We start from the raw sequence: 20,077 nt of genomic DNA, 5'->3' as shown, positions 1-20,077 counted from the left end.
GACTGTCATGCTTTTCCTTGCCATGAGAATCTTCATGTAAATGGTATTCCTCAGGGCTGGATTGGTTATTTCTAGGCAAGTCTTTAGTTCCTGTCTGCTAAGGAAACTATCAAGAGGTGGATGACTTGTATGCGCAACTCCCATGAAACTTTTCATACTGAATTGCCTGATGCACTTCTACAAAAAATCTCAAGATTTTTTGTATAGCAGCAGTGTCAGTGGAAATAAATTCATACAAGAGTCTCCACAAAACAAAGGGAAGTTTGATTTATTTGTGAAAGAAGCTGAAACAAAATTAACTGTAATAGACTGGAATTAGCATATTATGTGCTCAAGCAATTCATTCTCTGGTTTTGGCATTGTAAATGTCTGATGGATTTGTGTTTTGGTTTGTAGGTTGAAGACTTTGGGCGACAAATCAAGAGATGCAAAGAAAAGTAGGCAAAGGTACTTCTGAATGTCTTAATATATAGCATTAATATAAGATACTCTTTTTAAGGAAAAAATTGAAGTGGCTCATATATATGAGCCAATTGCAAGAACATTTGCATATAATTTTACAAAATACTGTTTTGACAACAGAGAAGCTTAACAAAAGCAAATGCTTTGCTTAATAGAGCCTTCATTGATAGGCCTAAATAATTTCTAATGGCTGTCAATCAGTTCATAAATTACTATTTAAATTAAATGAATATGCAGTGTTTTTGTAGTACCTCGTAGAAGATTCAGGTTGCAGTACACTGAAATGTAATTGTTTACAATCTCTGTGAATCTCATGTCCTAAAATTATAACTCGGGGGTTTTTTTTAGTGTAAAAACAGAAATAGGAGCTTTTTTATTGTGGAAGATATGTGTGTAATGAAATACTTCAGTTTTCTGTTTCAAGAAGTTTTGATAATTGTGCTGATTTCGTTTTCTTTCTTTAATTGATTTGGAGGTTTTTTTTAGTCCTCATTTTTTCAACCTGTGTAAGCTGCAGCGAAAGACTACTTGTTGTCTGTAAATGATATCTGTGAGAGTTACTTCTTAAAATCAGATATGCTTTAGTGTAAAGCATGTTCTTATTAAAACATACTATGGAGACACAAATTAGTTTAAAAACAAGCCAAGTGCTAAAAATAAAGCATCTGAAATAAACTGTCCTAAGTTCTGAATCCTGATGTTTTAGATATAAATTTTTTTTAAACAGAGGACAAATTGTATGGACAAGGCATGGAAGCTAAACTAAGAATCGGTGAAGGTCTGTTTAAGGCAACTGCCTTCTCTGTGTGTTTCCAGTCCACAGTACTTTGGTTTTTCTGGAGTACTGTAATAAATATCCATTGCTTTTTGAGACAAGCACTGGGTGAACCAATTGAAGCATCAGGAACAGGGGAATGCTGGGGTGGCTTCTGCTTTGCTGATAAGGTTCAGGGACAAACACAGCTTAGCTTGACTGTAGGGATGGCTGAGGGCATATGGATGGGGGAGCCAAGAGAGGCCAGTAAGGGTGGTGGTGTTGCAATGGGAGTTTGTCATTGTCCCTCTGACCAGGGAGAGAATGATATTTTTTCCAAACAGTTTGAGGAATCCTCTGTATCATTAAACCCCCATTCTTGTGGGGGCCTTTAGCTTCCAGTTCCTGAAAGGCCAGGCCATCAGTATGCAATCAAGGAGTGCCCTGGGAGGGTGTCAAGGATAACTTCTTGATGCCTCTTTATGACCTCTTTGGCATGCTGGAATAGCCTTAGGAAAGCCAGAGCTCACCTGGAACTGATATTTACAAGAGATGTCAAGGACAAGAAGAGCGACTAGCCCTGCACTGGTAATAAAAGACTGAAAGAAAACGTGGGATTGGTGGTGAATGGGGTGAATTACAGCAAATGTAGAGGTTGTTGAGTTATTTAATGCCTTTGTGGTTTCAGTGCCTTGTGCTTAGTGAAGGGGGTTGAGGAGACTGACCAGTAGTGATTGAAGATGGTCAATCCATAAAAGCCCATAGGACCATACGTGCCAAGAGGTAGCTCATGAAAATCAAGAGGTACAAATTCCATGTTTCTCTGGGAAGAAAGTATCCCCTGCAACAATGCAGGCTGGGGCTGACAGACTATCTGGGAAGTAACTTTGCTAAAAAGACCTTGGAGTTCTTGGCAGACAGCAGGCTGAATGTGAGCCAGGGACATGCCTTGCAGCAGGGAAGTCCAACAGCTAATGGGGTTACAAGCAACACCCAGACAGTGGGATTGAAGAAGGTGATTGTCCTCTGCATTCAAGCACACCTTAGACCACTAATTATGCTGTCCAGTTTGGTCCCCAGTTTGAGCAAGATGTTAATATTCTGGAGCAATTTAGTGGAGGGCCACCAAAAAGGTTGGGGCAGGAACTCAGTGTGTGAGGAAAGGCTGAGATGGGCAGTTGTTCAGCCTGGAGAATAGATGACTTCTGGGAGACCTAGCAGCAGCCTGCCATTACACATGAAGTGGTTATTGAGGAAACTGGTGTGTGGTGGGAACTCAAAAAGTGATAGGCATAAGTTCAAACAAGAGATGATCAGACAGAAAAAGCTGAGAAAAGCTTCCTGAGAAAGCTGCTTTGATCTCATAGCTGGTTTTAACGGGGGATTCCAATGGGAACTTCCTGAGGTCCCTTTCCACCTCACTGATTCTGTCACTTTTCCCTTGCCTTAAGGACAAGAAGGTTTAATTTATGGTAGTTTGTTTTGTTTTTTTGGATTTTTTCCCCATTCAAATTGTTTGAATGATAGTGCAGAACAGTCTTTTGGGGTGGTGATCTTCCAAGAGACAGATTTTGGATGACATTAAGATCTTCACATCCTTAGAAGTCCTCTATTGTTAATTTTCTATAACTTATAATAAGACGTCTTTATACTTCAAGCTGTTATTAATGGAAATGTATGCATCGAATAGGAGATCATTAAAGCATTAAACTGGCAAAGGTTCCTTTGCTTAGTATTTATTTTTGGTGTAGGATATATTAAGTGGAATATCTGTATTGAGGGACATGAACTTGTGTAGTAGTCTTTTTTTTTCAGAGCGTTTCTGTGCCCTTTTTTAGGTTAAAATTCCGTTCATCCTATATCTTTGTTAACTGTAATTAGAAATTATTCAATAAAACTTGTTTTTAATGGACATGGTTGAAAAGAAGTAAGAATAGGCTATCATAAAACAACAAGGGAAAAAAGCAATCCTACCTTTGGAATATTCTTGTAAGATACACCATGTAATGCATTTTAACCAAAATTGGCAAAATGTTTGTGAAAGTAGGAGCAGGAGGAAATATTTCTGTGTTCAGCGTATCTGTCAGATGTGTGTGCACACATTTTTTTATAACAGCCTTCTTTTCTTAAACAATTTTGTACATTTGCAATTTGTTTTATAGAACCGTTCAGTGTTTGCCAGAGTTTTCTGCTGGACTGGAATTACTAAGCAGGTATGACCTTACTTTTCTTTATTAGCATTTGCTTCCTATATAAGATTTAAAAAATCTAATTTCTTAAGAAAGAAATTAGAGAGGAAAATCAAAGTGGTGCTACTAGGTTTTTGGTTGTTCTGCAATTAGTAGTGTGGGAGTGGTTACCAAATGATAAATGTGTTTAAAGCTTGCCCAATTCTGAAGTGTTGTCATGTTAATGAAACTGAAGTTCTGGAGGAAAAGTTGCATTTAAAAGGTTACTAATGCAGAGAGGTGAAGGAGGCCAGAACTGAGTCCTAGTCTGTGGTTTCATAACTTAGACATATTTGATACAATTTCCTTCTTTTTTTTTATTGGAAGGGGTATATGTATGATTACAATCTTGTTAATTTTAAAAATTTTCTTAATTAAGTTCCAAGTGATGTTTAAGGTGGTGAGTTGTCTTGTAAGTATTGTTGGGTCCATTTAGCTTTTAATGTCAGTTAGCAGGTTAAAAACCATGAATCACTATTTCTTTAAATGACATTATTTCTCAGTGTATATTTGTTTGGCAGAACAGTAAGTACTGGAAAGAATTACACAGCTTTTTAAGCTGTAATTTCTGGTAGTACCTGTAAATATAAGCACAGTGGCATCCATGAGTTCCTTTGTAAGGAGAGCACAGTAAGAATAGTAATTTGTCTTCTCTTCAGATATGAAGATGCTTGGGCTGCCCTTCATAAAGGAGCCAAAGATTGTGCAAAAGCTGGAGAGGTAAGAAAAAATAACACTGCCATGCATGAAATATTTTAAAATGTGTAAATAATTTTAAACTAAAACTTTTACTACCCACCTACAAGGTTAACCTTGGCCCCCAGGTAAACATCCACATAGCTTTGTTCACTCTCACAGTAATGTAAACAGCAATGTAATGCAAATGTGAAATAACAAAAAACTTGATGCAATGTAAACAGTTGCAAAGATGATGTTATATGTTACTGCTCTAGATCTTTAAAAGCAGTGAGCGGTGGCTGGGAAAGTACAGAATGTATCTGGGGTTGAGGCATCTTAGTGGTTTGTATCAGGGCAGGGCTGTGGCGCTGACAGTGCTGCCCACTCCTAGTGCAGAAGAGACAGCAGGATTGGCTTGTCCAACTGAAAATATTTGGGAAGTGTTTGTACTTTCTCCTAATTTCATTCACTATTCCTGCCCTGGAAGCAAAGTGACAAGTTGTGTGGTTTATCTATGGAATGAAGGGGAAGGAAAATTCCAGTAAGTCTTACCACTGCATTACTCAGCACCAGACTTTAATTTTCAAGCCATGTTTAAGGGGCAGACAGTGTAACCTGGGTGGCCACAATGCAGAGCAGGACTGAACTGTCCTGGCTGAAACCTTCACTTTGACTGAGTGCATCCTTTCTGACTCTTCTCTTCACTTAGAGACTTCTCTGTATCTTTTTATAATGGATAAATCACTCACTGTGTATTTACAGTAAGAAAGAAAGTCTCTTATGTTCTTCTTTCTCTTGCCTAATGGTATGGCCATGCTTTTCCCTGCATTCTAGTGGAAACCTTCAGGCATGGGAGATGGAGTTCTCCTTGCCAGTTTGGCATGTTTTACTGCTCATAATGTTCTTTTTTTCCTAGAAAATCTCATAAATGATGTGGTCACAATTTTATAATACTTGCTTTAGTTTGCTTTAAAAATTGTAATTTTGAGAACAGGGTGAGATTTCATATATATTAAACTAATATAACCTAATCTCACATGTTACAGCTGCTTGAGAAAATAAGAATAAAAAACTTCCAAAAAGATTTAAATTTTCCTTTAAATTCAGGTATTTACTTTACACACAACTCAGTGTATGTATTGCTTGTTGAGTTTTGTTTGTTACTTTTTTTATAAAAGGGGAGAATAAAAACTGCGTAAGTACAGAAGATTGACTGTACTGTAGAAGGCCTAAAGGTCCACTTGTCCAGTATCCAATTTCTTCTTACTTGTGCTCTTATTTATAAATGTTGAGTAAAGTGAAAATTTAGGCTTTAATTGCAGGTTACTGCCTTACCATGTTAAATGGTAGATGTTAACTACCAGTTCCATGCACAAAATTGTCCTTTTAGATGATTGTCAATTCACCTGCATTTATCTCAGGGCTGAAATGTTAGTGGTGTTTGTCCCCGTCTCATGGTGGCATGTTTTGGTTTTTTTGTTTGCTTTACTATTGAACAGATATAAATACTATATCCTGGTCTCAGAAATAGACCTGGCTTTATTTAAGTAAGACTGTTTGGTCTTCTGAATTGTTCCATTTCTCATTGGGCTCTGGAATAAGTTTTCAAAACTTGTCTGGTGAAACAGGATGTTTTCTTAACAGGGATAGGTAGCTGGAGGAATTTGCAAAGATAGAAGTTGTTCTTTTTAAAGAATTGATCTGAAGTGGGTAGAATTGTACGCTTGAGAGCTCCTTTGTCCATTGCTCAGACTTTTTCAGTTTCTGCCTATAAAGACTATAGAAATTGAGGAATTCAGAATGCAGATACAGCCACAGGCTGTAGTTGTGTGCAAGAGGAAGAATGGGTAATGGAATTAGGAGAAGGGAAACCGTAATTGAGTCATCTCAATTATATATAATGGAAACATTTGTTACCTAAGATCTCTTGATCCTGGTGTTTTTCATAGAAAATATAAATGCAATTTTAAAGCAGAGTACCCTTTTCTTAGCTTAGTATATAATAAAAGTTAAGAAGGATGAAATTACAAGAATTGTAGTAATGTAGAAATGTGTTCATAAATACTTGGCACTACTGCAGTTTATCACAAAAGCAGAAGAGCAGTAATGTTATAAAGGCAACTTCTTATTTAAAATGCCATTCCTTTTACTTTATTTTTTAGACTACTTTGCATGTGCAGAATTTTCATTTTTATTGTTAAGATGAAATTGGTATGACTGGTAACATTAAACTATTGATATAAATATGCCCAAAATTTGAGCACTGCGATGTTGTTATTGTGCACCAATGCAACACTGCTGCCAAAATTTCAGGTACATCTTGCTGACAGTTAATAATATCCATAAAATACTTCCTTCATTGATTAGTGTATTGAGTAATAACTTTTTGTCATATTTTTGTTCAGTGCATTTTGATATAAGTATTCCATACTACAGGGGATTTTTTGAGCATGTTGTTTATTTACTTGAGGAGTACACAAGTGGCAGTGCTGTAGGGTTGTTGTGCTGACCTTATGCTTCCAAATGTATTAATTATAAAACATCAGTCAAGATGCTCATAAACAGGTACAGAAGTTTGCAATTAAACACTTATTTGTTGCAGCTGGTTGACAGTGAAGTTGTGATGCTTTCTGCACACTGGGAGAAAAAAAGGAGCAGTCTGGTGGAACTGCAGGATCAGCTTCAGCAAATACCAGGGTTCTTAGCAGATCTGGAATGCCTCACAGCAAGCCTAGGTAAGTTCTTATAGCCATAGCAAGCATTCAGATCAGTACAGAGGATTAGACTGAAGTTCAACGGCTGTGAATGTTGTGTAAAATTTAATTTTGCTTCCTGTGGTAAAACTGTAGTTCTTAAACAAACTGTTTTTTTTTAATTGACAAGTAGCAGTGGTTGCTCTGCCAGCAGTTGAAATTTTGTATGTGTTGTTATTTGAAAAAAAAAATTGATAAATATTTGAACAGGTGAAAAATGCTATTCTCGAGGTCTTATTAAATTGTTAAGATTTTTTGATAGTATAAATGCTAATGTATATAGCTGCTTCTTTTGGATTCTGTGTAATTTTACATAATAATGTTTAAACTTATCATTTGGGGTGGGATGGGGGTGTGGAAATTTACCTGACTAGGGACACTTTCAAGGCAGAAACCTTTGATTTTGAATAATTGTTGGTTCCAAAGTAACTTCCATAGTTTGAATTAATGTACAGGGATAAGATATTCTGAGGTGATACTGAGGTTTTCTATAGGTGACTGTTAATGCTGCCTGTTAGCAAACACCTCATGTTTGTTAAGTGGGTTGCAATTTTTAAAACTTTACCAAAGGTTAACCGGTTCATTTTGTTTAAAAGATGAGAAGATAAATGCTTTAGTGGACTATTTCTGGAACCTCCAATACAAAACTGTTGATCTACTGTTGATAATTAAATTAGGAAAAAATGCTGGAGACTCTTGGTCTCTGAAAATCTCTGCTATTGCTGAGCCTTGAAGTGGGCAGGCAGCGTTTGACAAGCAGGATGTCTCTTGATGCTTCCATGAAAATCTATATGGAGTGCATCAAATTGAAGTTTTGAAAAACTTCTGTCTGCACATAGATTTTAGGTAGCTAAGTTCCCCAGGGAGTGTGCCTGCACTTCTCTTTCTTACAGCAGCTGAGAAGTATGCAGAAATTCCTCATGTGATTGCAGCTCTGATTTTTTTGTGGGGTGGGCTGGATTTATGTGCTGATGCAATGTGAAGAAAAGGAGGGTTCTTTTCTGTCTTCAAGGGCTAGTTTCTCATTCTGCTATGGTCAGTGGTCATGCACAAATCAGCTTTTGTTCCTAGGTAGGCTGGTAATAACTTTGCTATTTATTCCTGAAGCAGGGAATGTATTCTGCTTTTTATTACAATTTTCTTATACGATCTTGTTTAATAAGACTTTATCATCTGTGCTAACCATTTAATATTGGCTGTTTGAAAAAAAGAAATCTAAGGAAATAAAAGTTCAAATAATGATTTATTAAAACACTGGGTTTAATATTACCGTGCAGTCCGCTGATAGCCCAAAGATAAACAATGTAGTAGAAAGCTAATGAAATTGCCTTTATAGTTCATAATGCTGCAAATGCTGTAAAATCCTGATGAATTTGGGCTACTTTCTGATTCCTAATACAGTTTTATGAACTAGAATTAATATTGTTCTGATTGTAGAATTTATTAGATAGGTATGTCTCTAGATATTTTTTCATACTGCAAAAGTAGGATTTAAGGAAGCATTCAGGAGCCTGCTCAGGGAAGCTAATGAATTTTGAAGTGTGCGGCTAAGGTTCTGAGATTTGAACCAAACCTTCTAGTTTTACCTTTTGTGTCAGATTTTAAGTAATTTATCTAAAATTTCTTATTAGTTTCTCCTAACAGCTGTGGTTTGGGTTTTATTTTTTCTTCTAATAGTTTTTATGGAGTCTATTTGAAGAAATAGATGTAATTTGTACCAAATTCAACATCTAACCTTCTGAAGGTGATTTAACAGAAATTTACTGCAATATTCAGCTCATTGTTTTTAATTTTTATAACTCTTAACTAACTGCTTCATATAAATATAAACTGTAGTTGGCTTTTCAATAGATGGCTATTACTCTGACTGTAAATTTTTAATATGAATAAACTATTCTGTAAAAAAAAGTGAAAATAGAATTACAAAGTGCTGGGTTATGCACTCAAGATGTAATTTGGCTAACCTTCATAATTTCAACAAAACAGTTGGTTCTTCTGACATGATATGCTTCTAATAAATCTAGTAATGCTTCCATTTTGAAAGTAGGTAGGGGACCCTGGCTGCTTTCAGTGAAAGAAATTTCAGGTAATGGAAATGAACCTTTTTAGTGACCCACTTAAAATTGGTATGACTCATAAACAGATTCTTCAGCTTTTGCTATGTATTACAGGACATGTTTTCATTAGTAATTTTATAAAGTTCTTTAGCTTAGGTATGCACATTATCAGGCATCCCTCACTTGAAGTAGAAAATCCGTGTCTTCATTTGATAAATTTATTGTATTATGCAATGTCTTGTAGCTGCTACTGAGAATTTTGAAGAAAAAAGTTACTTTCATGTAAAAGTAAAAAGGGCAGTTACTGCTCTTTCAAAGTGCAGGACTGGAATCATCACTTAAGCTAGTTTTTGGTTGAGATGCTGTAGAAAATATCTGCTTGCTGATATCAGCATACTTAGTATGAAATGTGTTTTCATGTTTGAGCAGCGGCATTTTGCTCAAACATCGGTTTTGGTTTCAGCAAATCAACACACACAAACATTGATCGAAATCCAGTTTTTCTCCCTTCCTGTTTTTCTTTTAAAGATCAGCTTGATATTGGTTTCAGAAAGGCTGATCTTGTATATAGGTGACAGATCCAACATTGGTTGAAAATGTTTTCCTAGTGGGACTGGGAGGAAAATAAGGCTGGGCGTGTAGTCACAGAGATAAAAGCCTTTGCCTCTTAGTCTTTGGGATTTTTTTTTTAAGTGAGGGCTAGATGGGTGTGAAAATTTGTTGGGGAAACATAACTTTCTGCACTGCTTAGGAGAAGCATCCTTGTTTATATCTTGAGTAAAAGTTCAGTCTTTTTTTATTTCAGATTGTGTATCAAGTATGAAAGTTGCCATTCTCTAGCTTTGCAAAATTAATCTATTTTTTTCAGAATTTGCATTTATCTTTTACTGAGAAAATCAGAAAATGTTGGGAAGATTTATACAAATATAGATATATATATATATAGATAGATAGATATAGATATAGATATATATATAGATATAGATATATATATATATATGTATAAAAGGCATACAGTTTGGTGCTGTAAACTTGGAAGTGCCTGAGGACTGAGTACACAAGGAAAAGGATCCTAGTGTACTTGCTATGTAGCTTCAGCAAAGAAGCTGCTTTAACTTCATGTAAGTGGTATAATACTAGCTGGGTTTAAGAACCTTTCTGTAAAAACAGATAAATATTGAGCAGTAGTAGAAAGAAAAATATATAAAGTGGATTTTTTTTTGGATTTTTTTGGGGTTTTTTTTGGTTTTTTTTTGTTTGGTTTGGTTTTTTGTTGTTGTTGTTTGTTTTTTGTTTGTTTGTTTTGTTTTTGTTTTCAGGTTTTTTTTTGTTGCAGCTGAATTGAGCTCTTCCCATTCATATATGTCTTTCACTGCTCATTTTAAGATTTTAGTAATCTCTGCACCTGTGTGGCCTAGAGGTAGAGGGAACATCTTTGATATAATTGCTTCCATCCTTTCTGCTTTATCCCTTTTAGTCAGAAAATAAATGAGCTTTGTAGAAATATCTTTAATACTCCTGCATGGTTTCTGTTGTTTGAATGGCTGGGACAGTGCAGGAAAGCTACATCTAAAGTTAGTGGAAACCTATTTTCTGACATACAGCTGTGATTTAGCTATTCTAACAAATTATGTACTTATACAGAACTACAGATAACATACGTTTCAGTTAGAAAAGTTATGTGGTAAATTTGAATTAGGTGCGCTTTAGGAAGAAAGTGTTTTCTGGATAAAAAAATCTGTGGTTGTTGAGTTCTAGATAAATACTTTAATACCTGATAGCTGGTAAACCGTGGAAAACAGTGTATGCTGATAGAATATAATACAGTGTAATGTCACCTGACCAAACTTTAAACATACTTCAAAATAATTAAAACTAAGAATTAAAGTTTCAAATACTGTTGTTATGCTTGTGATAATGTGAGAAATACAGCCCAAACTGTTATAATTGGAGTGATGTGACCCAAAGAACAGGTTGGGGTTTTTTTCAGCTATCTAATAAAACAATACTATTTCTACCAAGTGTAGCATATTGCTATACATGAGAAGTCTTAATCCAAAGGTAAATATATTTTTTAAAATCTGAGAAAGATTTAGAGGAGATGGGTTTTTCACAGCCTAAGTTTCAAATTGATTAAATCTGTAGTTTTGTTTGGCACTGTCTTTGTATGCACAGTGCATATATTCTCTTTTGGGTAAGAGAGATGTTAATTCTCAGCTGTAGCTGCTGCAATGGAGCTTGTCTTGATTTTTTCTTTTTTTGTGAAAAGCATTTTTTCTTTCACTTCAGAAAGGAAAAAAACTTCTGAAACCTCTTTTGCAGTAAAGCAGGATTGTTGCCTCCTGGAGAGATCTCTGGTGTCCATTTCTCTTCTTCAGGAGCACAGTGTTTTCTGCAATTCCCACTAGAGGCTGCTCAAATGCAAGTGCTAGGAATCAGTTGCTCTCTAGAATTCACTTTTCTTCATCCTCTTTATTTTCCTGTCCTTTGTTGTTGTCTTTTAATATTGTTTCAACAGCAAATACAGCAAAGCAGGTGGTAGCTGTTTTTAAGTGGAAAAAACAGTGGTTGATAGGTACCTTAGTAAGTTATTTTCAGTCCTGCTGTGTTTGAGAATTTTGCAGATTAATAAGGGAGCAATTATTCTGAAAAGCAAGTTAGCACAATACAGGTATTTGGATTTTAATGCACTCAGAGAAGTCTATTTCTTAAAGAAAAAGGGCCTACCAATCATAATTGTAATCATGATATTACGCTTTGAATACATCTGGATTTTGTGAGAGAAAATTGAGTATGTGGAAAGCAATGAATGTTCCACATCACAATATGTAGAACTGAAAACATTTTTTCCCCTCAAACCTGTTTCTGCATTAATTGTCAACTGCCTTTCTTTTTTTTTTTTTTGTTTTTTGGTTTTTGCCAATCCCTCCCACTTCCCCTCAGTGATCTGTATACAGAAAAATAATTTAGGGAAATTTTTACTGATTATATTATTCATGTTTCCCTTTCCTGTTGTGCATCTTCTTTGTTAGGGGCTAAAAAAATGGTGTTAAGTGAAGACGAACATATGAATATGCATCCTAGGAAATTTGCTTATGAAGTCTTAACTTCTGCTTTTTTAGAGGAACCACAAGGCTGGCTATTTATAATGAAACAATAGCTAAGGAAGTTGAAATTATTTATTGTCCAAGATAGGCTTCAAGTAGAATGGCCAAGCCAGAATGGAAGATTTGACTGATGCCTTCAGCTTCCTGTTTCCTTTTTTTGAGCATCTGAAATACATTAACTCTGGCTGCTATTTGTTTGTAAAAATGTGAATCGTCTTGCTCCTGCAATTTACCTTCCCTGTGGTATAGGAGAAGGCCTGGCAAAAAGATGAATAATATTCCTGTAGTTCACACAGCTTCATCCCAGAGTGACCAGCTGGTTAGAGTTTGGGAAAATAGATTTTCCGCTGTGAGATCCTGAGGAGAGACATGAAATTTAGCATTAATCACCATCAGGGAAAGTGATTCTTTGATACAAGGTTCACATGGATTAATTCAGATGAGGAGGGACCTCAGGAATTGTCTTGTCCAAATTTCTACTCAAAGCAATGTGAGCTATGAGATGAGATCAGTTTTCTCAGGACATGTCATAGACAAGATTTATTTGAAGTTGAGACTGAGCAATTATGTTTAAAGAGAAGATTAAGAGATGTGTATGTAAAATAGGTAGAATTAATTATAAAATTTACATGTGTATGTAAAATAGGTAAATCTCTATATTTAGTCGTCAGTAAAGGGTCTGTCTTCAGAGACATGAATATATGTTCTTTTATATTACCATGGCATCATGTGAAAGTTAAAATTCTCCCTGTATGCTTTATTTTTGTTTCATTTGAATAAATGAAGATTGACCTGGCTTTGGCTAGCACAGATTTATTCCTTGGATTGGTACTGTGTAGGAAGTGCTAAACTGGCAGTCTGCTCAAGAAGGAAAAGTATGAGTCCTGAGTGCTTCTCTTCCTCAAAAACAGGCCAGGAGCCTGTGTCACCACAATGCTGGAATAAACAGAATGGTTCAGCACCTTACTACAAGGGAATCTCAGATAGATCTCCCTTTAACGTGGCTCTGCTGCCACTCTTCACTGTGGGATTTGGGCTGAGATTTGTTTATCTTTTGGAGCCATTTATATGTGTGTAATTATCACCCTGTTAATTATTTACCTTTATGAAATCCTGTTTCTGGTCAGGTGAGTTGTCTGTCTGTTGATGCAGTTTGATATTCATACAAGTCTTTCTTACAGCCCAGCTAGAGGCAAACTTTGAGGAAATGGAGAATCATCTGTTGTGTCTTGAGGAACTATGTGAGCAGTGTGAATTGGAAAGGTACAAATGTATGCAGACATTACAGCTGGAAAACTACAAGAAAACAAAAAGGTAAATAAAACACTTGCTATAAATATAAATTAGCATACAATATAAGCCTTTTGTAATTAACTCCCCCCCAATATATAATATTATCCCTTTTATTTTCATCTTCTAAAGAAACAATAGTTGCAAATTTGTAGTAGATTCATTGAATGTCTGAGTGATGAACAAAGAGTACATGTGTTTGGAAAATTATCACAACATTGTTGTTAAGATTAAGTCATGTTTATTATTCTCCACAAGGAATTGGAATAAGGGCTGTTGTTAATAAGCACAGATAAACTGTTGTCTCTTTTAATCCCTTGCCTTGGTTTATGGATTCCTTTTTTTTTTTTCCCTCTATGTACCTGTCAGGTTAGGAACTGAATTTTCCTCTATTTTCCTTTCAGTTCTATCAGTATCCAATCCTATAAGTACCTTTTACTCTGTGTGAAAGGTATTAATCTCCTGCCATTCTCTTACTGGTAAAAGCAGGACATTAATTCTTGGAATCAGAGTTCAACTTACAGCAGTATGTATGAAAATTCAGAACTTTGAACTCGTGAGCTTCAGGTTAACCTAAAAGATAAAGTAGCAAGAGAAAAGTATTAAGCTCTTAAATAATTGTTGACTTCCTTGATTTTTGTTACTGCCAGTGCCAAAAATAACCTAATAAAAGGAGATAAGAAAAACAGTATTACATTCATTATATAAATCAGGAAATGAGGAGTTGAATTGAAGCAATTTGTCCAAGACAGTGTCTGACAGACTGTTAGGGAGGGGTGGGTGGATGTGGATGTTGACTGACATGGGGATAACCAGGTTACTTGGTCTGTCCAGGCAGGAGTCCTGCTGTTAGCCAGGCAAAGCACCCTGGCGCTGTCCTTGCCTCCTTGACTGTGGAAGCAAGTTTGATACCTGTGGTAAGATCAGAACAAGTGGTTCTCACAGTTCTGATGAGGATGTGGTGATCGAGGTTGGGACTGTGCCGGACAGCACTGGGCAATATTTTCCTTAGCTTATCTGTGTTCACCCTCCTTGCCATTCTTGTAGCTCTTTCTATTTGTATGGTTTTTTAAATCCAAGTCTCTTCCCAAAAGATCGATTTACCCCTGATTACTTTTTCGCTACTGGTTCTCAGTTACTATGTAGGGAATCTTAGGCTTCTGTGGTGTTACAGATCCACTTACTGAAGGATTGCTGATGTTGCAGGTTCCAGCTCCCTAAAGGTCTCCAATACCTTTAAGATCCCCCTTCAGTTTTCTGTGAAATTTGACTGTTTCTTATCTAACTCCCCTTTAAACACTTGTGAAATCCAGTCATCCCTCATGGTCCTATCTGTAGCTTTTGTCAGTATCTTATTACGTTATCTGTCACATCTGGCAATTTCTCATGTCATGTCGCTTTAGTTTTTCACATCCTGTTCAGTAGTCTTAACCTCAGGCCAGGGCCTCAGCAATGGTCTATAATTTTCCTGCAGCCCGAATTTTCTCTTTCCCAGGTCAGGGCAATTCCATATTCTCTCTCCAGGAAGAATGAACAGCAGTCAGTATGGCTGAATATTCACTTGTTCAGACCTACTTGAGTAATCTAAATATCTAAGAGTAATAATTTCAAAATTCTAAATACGTGCTATTTAACCAAATAACAATTTTAAAATGTGTATAAAGCAACAGAATTGGCCCCGTATAATTATCTTTCTACAGTTTTCTGAATGATTTTTGTTCTCTGCCATCCTTGCTCCCTTTCTCCTAGCCACTGCTTTCAACATCAAAATAAAGTGTTAAAACATTGCCTGCTCTGCTTAGCAGCATCTAATCAGTTTTATAAATAGAATGCTAAGCAAGCTACTTAGTGTAATTGTAAGCTGATTACATTTGGTCAGACCTAGACAAAACAGGAAAAACGCAGGTAATTTCTGGTTGATCATTACCACTGTATTTATTTAGGTAAGAAATGAACTGCTAGCTCATTACAGGAAGGACCCTTGCCAGTGTGGGTGCTTGAAGAGCGAGCAGCCGGTTAACTTGACGTGAGTGTGATTTGTGGTGCATCTTTGGGACTCGTATCCTCTCTTCCTCTCTTCAGTGCTTGGGGTTTTCACTGTGATACCAGCTGAAAGAATCAAGGAGGGGGAAGGGATCAGGAGTCTATGCTCTCTCTTTAGCACAGAAATTATTTTCAGGGAGTCTTACAAAACTCCCAGGTTTTGTGTTTGAAAAAAAATTTTTTTTCTCATGCGTTTTGGCAATATAGGGATGAAAACTGAGATGAATCTGAGCTCTAGAAACTCTGATTATTTTAAGCATGTAACAAAATGTAATTTCATTATAGAGTCACTGTAGAGCTTAGGCTAGAAGCTCATATATTTCAAATCTTTTGAAAAAATCCTATATGAAAGACTTAGAAGAAGGTGCTTTAGGTCAACATCAAAACTATGAAACACAGATTATGGTAACTATGGGAACTTATTTTAAGAAATAGGTCTCCCTATTAAATAGAGCAACTTCATTTCAGTTCAAACAGATAAATTTTTTCCCTTTTGTCATTGTGTTGAGTACTAATTTCAAAGTAGATTCATCAATCCGCATCTTTTCCAAGCTGTTTAAAAACCTCGTGTTTGGGGGAATTGGTTTTGGGGTTTTTTTGTGATCTTATTCTTGGAATTTTAATATTCTCTTTTTTGTGTTTAAATCCATTGATCAGGGTACCAGTACTGTAGTATGAAGTCTAGATTCCACCCTTCTTTTCTCTCGTTAGTCTCTCTGCAATCTATTGGATGAATCTTAGCATTAAACCATGTAATTTTGTTTCCTGTCTTTTTTCCAATCAAGCACAATTCTTCTTCCCTTTCCTTCTTTCTCCTGCTGAGGATGATCTGATTGCAGAAAACTTTGTGTCTCCTTAGTCTCATGCGGCAATCTTTGCTTTCCCAAGGGCGCAGCATCCTTTAGGAATCACTGTCAGGAGCTCGCTTTTGTGTCATCTGTTAATGTGCCCTGAATGGCAGCCTTGTGGTGTAAGATAAAAGGCTTCTGACCTGAAGCTGTACTTGCCAGGGAGCCCATGGTGCCATCTGTATCCATTTCAGAAAGATCACCACATTTTGAAAAATAGTAACTCCTGATTGTTGTGTCAATTAAAAGGAGCTGCCCAAATGCAGCATTTTGTAGGAATACATTGGGAATAGCAGGATCCTGCTATGACTGAATAGATTTTACTCTATGTTATTTGACTTAAAACATAATTGTCTGAATTATAATTCCTTAGGATGTCTTTTTTAAGAACCTGCTCTGTTTTTCAGTATTTGTCAGCTTTGAGAATTGATATAGAAGGAAAATAAATGTAAAAATCTGAAATACAAACTTTAGTGAGACTACTGTTTTTTCCTTTTTGATGTTATTAAAGCAAATGCTTTACTTGAAGAAAAAATAAGTTCTTTAGATTCGTGTTTATTCATAATTTTTGAATTTTAGAGGTTTATTTGTAGTGTAACCCCATGCTTTCATAATTAGTGCAGTAGGTGAGGAGTTGGTGCTTTAGTGCTTCTGGGGAACAAGAATGTTTGATTTACTTTCTCATTCAGAAGAGTATAAAATTTATGGCAATCGCATTGTGTAGATTAGAGATGTGTATGAGAAAATGTCTTAGTTACTGTTGTTTTCTTCTGTAAACTTAACCCTCTTTTTAATTGCTTTGGGAACAAAAGGAACAGTAAGGGTTGTTGGATGTAGATACAGTGACTTATCTGAGGCCTCAACAACATAAACATTTGAAAAGTCGATACAACAATACTTCCATATCTGTAGCTCTTGTTTAGATCCCATAGCATTCCTCAAGCAATAGGCTGGGACAGTACTCTGTACTGTGCAACATCCTCAGTGGTGATTCCTTCCCACCTGGCAGTGAAACATTTAAAGTCTACCTTCATAACCCTTTCAAGCTTTACATGTAACTTATAAAATTTACTTTTTATATGTAAAAAAGTGTATATGCCCCTTTCTTGTAGATGTGTCAAGAAAGTACATTTTTGCTTCCAATGTTAAGTGTACTGTGAATTACTTCTGAGACCTCAGCTACATGTTTCATAATTCTCATCAAAGTTTTCATCAGTGTAAATTTTCATGCCATACTCTTTTTTGATCAGTCTTCTAGTGGTATAGATTTGGAGCTGCTATACCTCTGTGTAAGTGGGTATCTGAATAAACATTTTTCTAAGATTGAATGCAGAACTTTTGTTATCTTCAGGAGTTTTACTAGCAGATGTGCAGTGGATGACTGGCTTTGAGTTTTCATTAGGCACTGTATGAGTTTCTATACTCACATTGCAAAGATGTTTTGCATCCTGTTTCATGAGTTTGAATACAGCACAATCAGCAACATTGTATATACTATAATCAGAATAGAGCAAGTGTTTTCATGGTGATAACTGGCTGGAATTAATTTTATGGCCATCAGTTGTTGCACTTCTTTGGGCAGACACGTGGAATGAGAATTCCTATTGACCCTGAGGATACTTGCACAAGCTTTGGAAGAGTTTCATGGATAATTTTGCTTCCTTTTTTTGTAGTTTGAAGGCTCTAAATTTTCTTTTGTTTGCAAGAACTCTTGCATTACAATATTCTGCATATGCCAAGCCCAAAGGAGCGTGCTACTTCATTATTAGTGGATTTTACTCCCATCAGTGCTCCCAGTATTTGGAAACATTGGGCAAGACTGAACACACAGCAGATTTGAAGATTGCAGGGGTTTTGTCAGTTTTTTCTCTTACTTGCAAAGTGTGAATGTACGGTATAATTTATGTCACTTTTAAGTTCATTTAATTTTGCCCTTTCTCTGGTGATCTTTGTTTGATTCAGAGAGACAATGACATTGTTACAAGGAGATTTGCTGCTTACGTTCTCCTTATAGTCTTGTTTTCTTTCAAATAGGCAAATAAAAGACCTTTTTCTTTGGCTTTTGTGACCTCTGGTTAAAGACTGAATGTTTGTGTTGGATCCTCTGTATCCTACAGCACCTTTTAATAACATTACCTAGAAAATGTTAAAACATTATGTCAATCCTGCGTAATTTATCTCTACCTTTATGTGGTGCTTGTTAGTGGGCATAATCTGCAAATCCTCTCAAGCTGTTAATACCAGGCATTCTTTGTCCAGACTTACTGTACCAATAATAGGAACAGATGGTTTAAGACTGCCTTAATCATAATTTTTTACCCTCCCTCTCCTCAAAAATGCATTATTTGTATGTGTAATTAATTCATTGTGGCTAGTGGCAGAAGAATAGGGCTTAGATGCTTGTCATTACCACACTTAAATTAATTCTCTGTGCTGTGCCTCCTGATAAATTCTGTGTTTCTTTGCTATGGATTATTTCCTGAGATCTTTAATAACTCCTTTCCACTTACATTGAAAACCAATTCATTTAAAAGTAGTTTAGAAAAATGTATGAAATGTGTTCATTGACAATGCTTCTGTGAGGGAGATTCTACATTCCTACGTCAAAGGGACATGTTGAGGATGCCTGAAGAGATAGATACAAGTTGTAACTTCTCTCTGGCACAATTGCGTTCATGCTGTGTGGAACCACATTCAATATTTTAGATGAAGATTGCACATGGAGTCCTTTTACTTGTTTCTGTGAATTAGGATTGTACCGTATGTCGCATACTGAATAAAGCTTGGCCAGTTTTTGAATGCTGTCAGTTTTCTTCTTTTGAATGCTTATGTGGAAATTGATGGCCAGGTTTAAAAGAAGGTCTGCAGTTTCTTGTGTGGCTGTTTACCAAAAACAGGCTTGCAGGATCTCTTTTTCTTTCTAGAAAAAAATAGTGGAGTTGATGGTGGAGGTGGCCTCTGATGGTGGATTGTTTGTACCTTCTCTTAAACTTCACCTTCTCTTACATTCTTTCTAGTTTCTCAAACTGTAGCTTCTCTTAATAATCTGTTCTCGAATTTCAGCTTTAAACTTTGGTTCCTAAAATTTTGGTTGTATGATAAAAACAAACTGTTGATACATGTATGTTTTAGTGATCCAAAGATGTTGCATACTAAGATAAAAGTTTTTTTAAAAATGTAAAAACTGTTGGGTTTTTTGGATAACAACAGGATGAAAGCAAAAGCATTAAAAACTGTGTCCTGTGGAAAATCCTACATCTGAAGGCATGAGCTTTTAGAGGGAGCTAAGCATTTTTTCCACATTTCAGATTCCAGTTTGGAGTGGTTCTAATGGTAAGTGGCCTGTTTCAGTCTCTTAGCAGAGGACAAAACTTGCCTGTAATGATTTTGCTTCTACCATTTTCTTATGATTTGGACTTTTGTGAAGTTCATCTCCCTTATTTTTTACTGTTCTTTTGAATAATAGTGCCTGAAAGTTGGCTCCCCATGTTCTTAAGATTTGTTGAGGTTTTTTGAAACATTGAAACAGAAATGCTTTCACGTATCCTGGAATTGCTGAGTATGTTAGGAGAATGCTTGTTTTTGGTTGTATTTATTAACTCGATTACTAGTAAATGTTTGTAATTTCTGTTGCCAAAAATTGCTGGAATCAGTTTCATCTTTTGGATTGAAGTTAACGTAGAGGTTGAGCTGGAAAACAGACTTCAGCTACTTCTGTATCTGCATGAGTATGGAAGCAAGAAAAATCTCCATTGCATTATTATTGAAATGCCTTAGTTCTCTGCTCTTCTCTTTTAGTGGATAAAATGTCACTTTTGATGATGGAGAATCCTGACCTCTCTCCAGTGTTTAGTCAG

General features: G+C 36.0%; 1 non-coding gene across 1 annotated transcript; it reads left to right on the top strand.

The window, feature by feature from the left end:
* Positions 1 to 394: 394 nt before the first annotated feature.
* On the top strand, positions 395 to 13,353 carry LOC102034510. Its single transcript, XR_004081712.1, has 5 exons — positions 395 to 447; positions 3,379 to 3,429; positions 4,104 to 4,164; positions 6,725 to 6,857; positions 13,221 to 13,353. It is a non-coding gene; the product is annotated as an uncharacterized LOC102034510 (transcript).
* The last annotated feature ends 6,724 nt before the right edge of the window (positions 13,354 to 20,077 follow it).

The sequence above is a fragment of the Geospiza fortis genome, unplaced genomic scaffold, assembly GCF_000277835.1.
Source record: "Geospiza fortis unplaced genomic scaffold, GeoFor_1.0 scaffold104, whole genome shotgun sequence".
In the NCBI taxonomy this organism is placed as follows: domain Eukaryota; kingdom Metazoa; phylum Chordata; class Aves; order Passeriformes; family Thraupidae; genus Geospiza; species Geospiza fortis.
The sequence above is the reverse complement of the archived record's forward strand: the minus strand, read 5'-3'. Positions and strand labels throughout refer to the sequence as shown.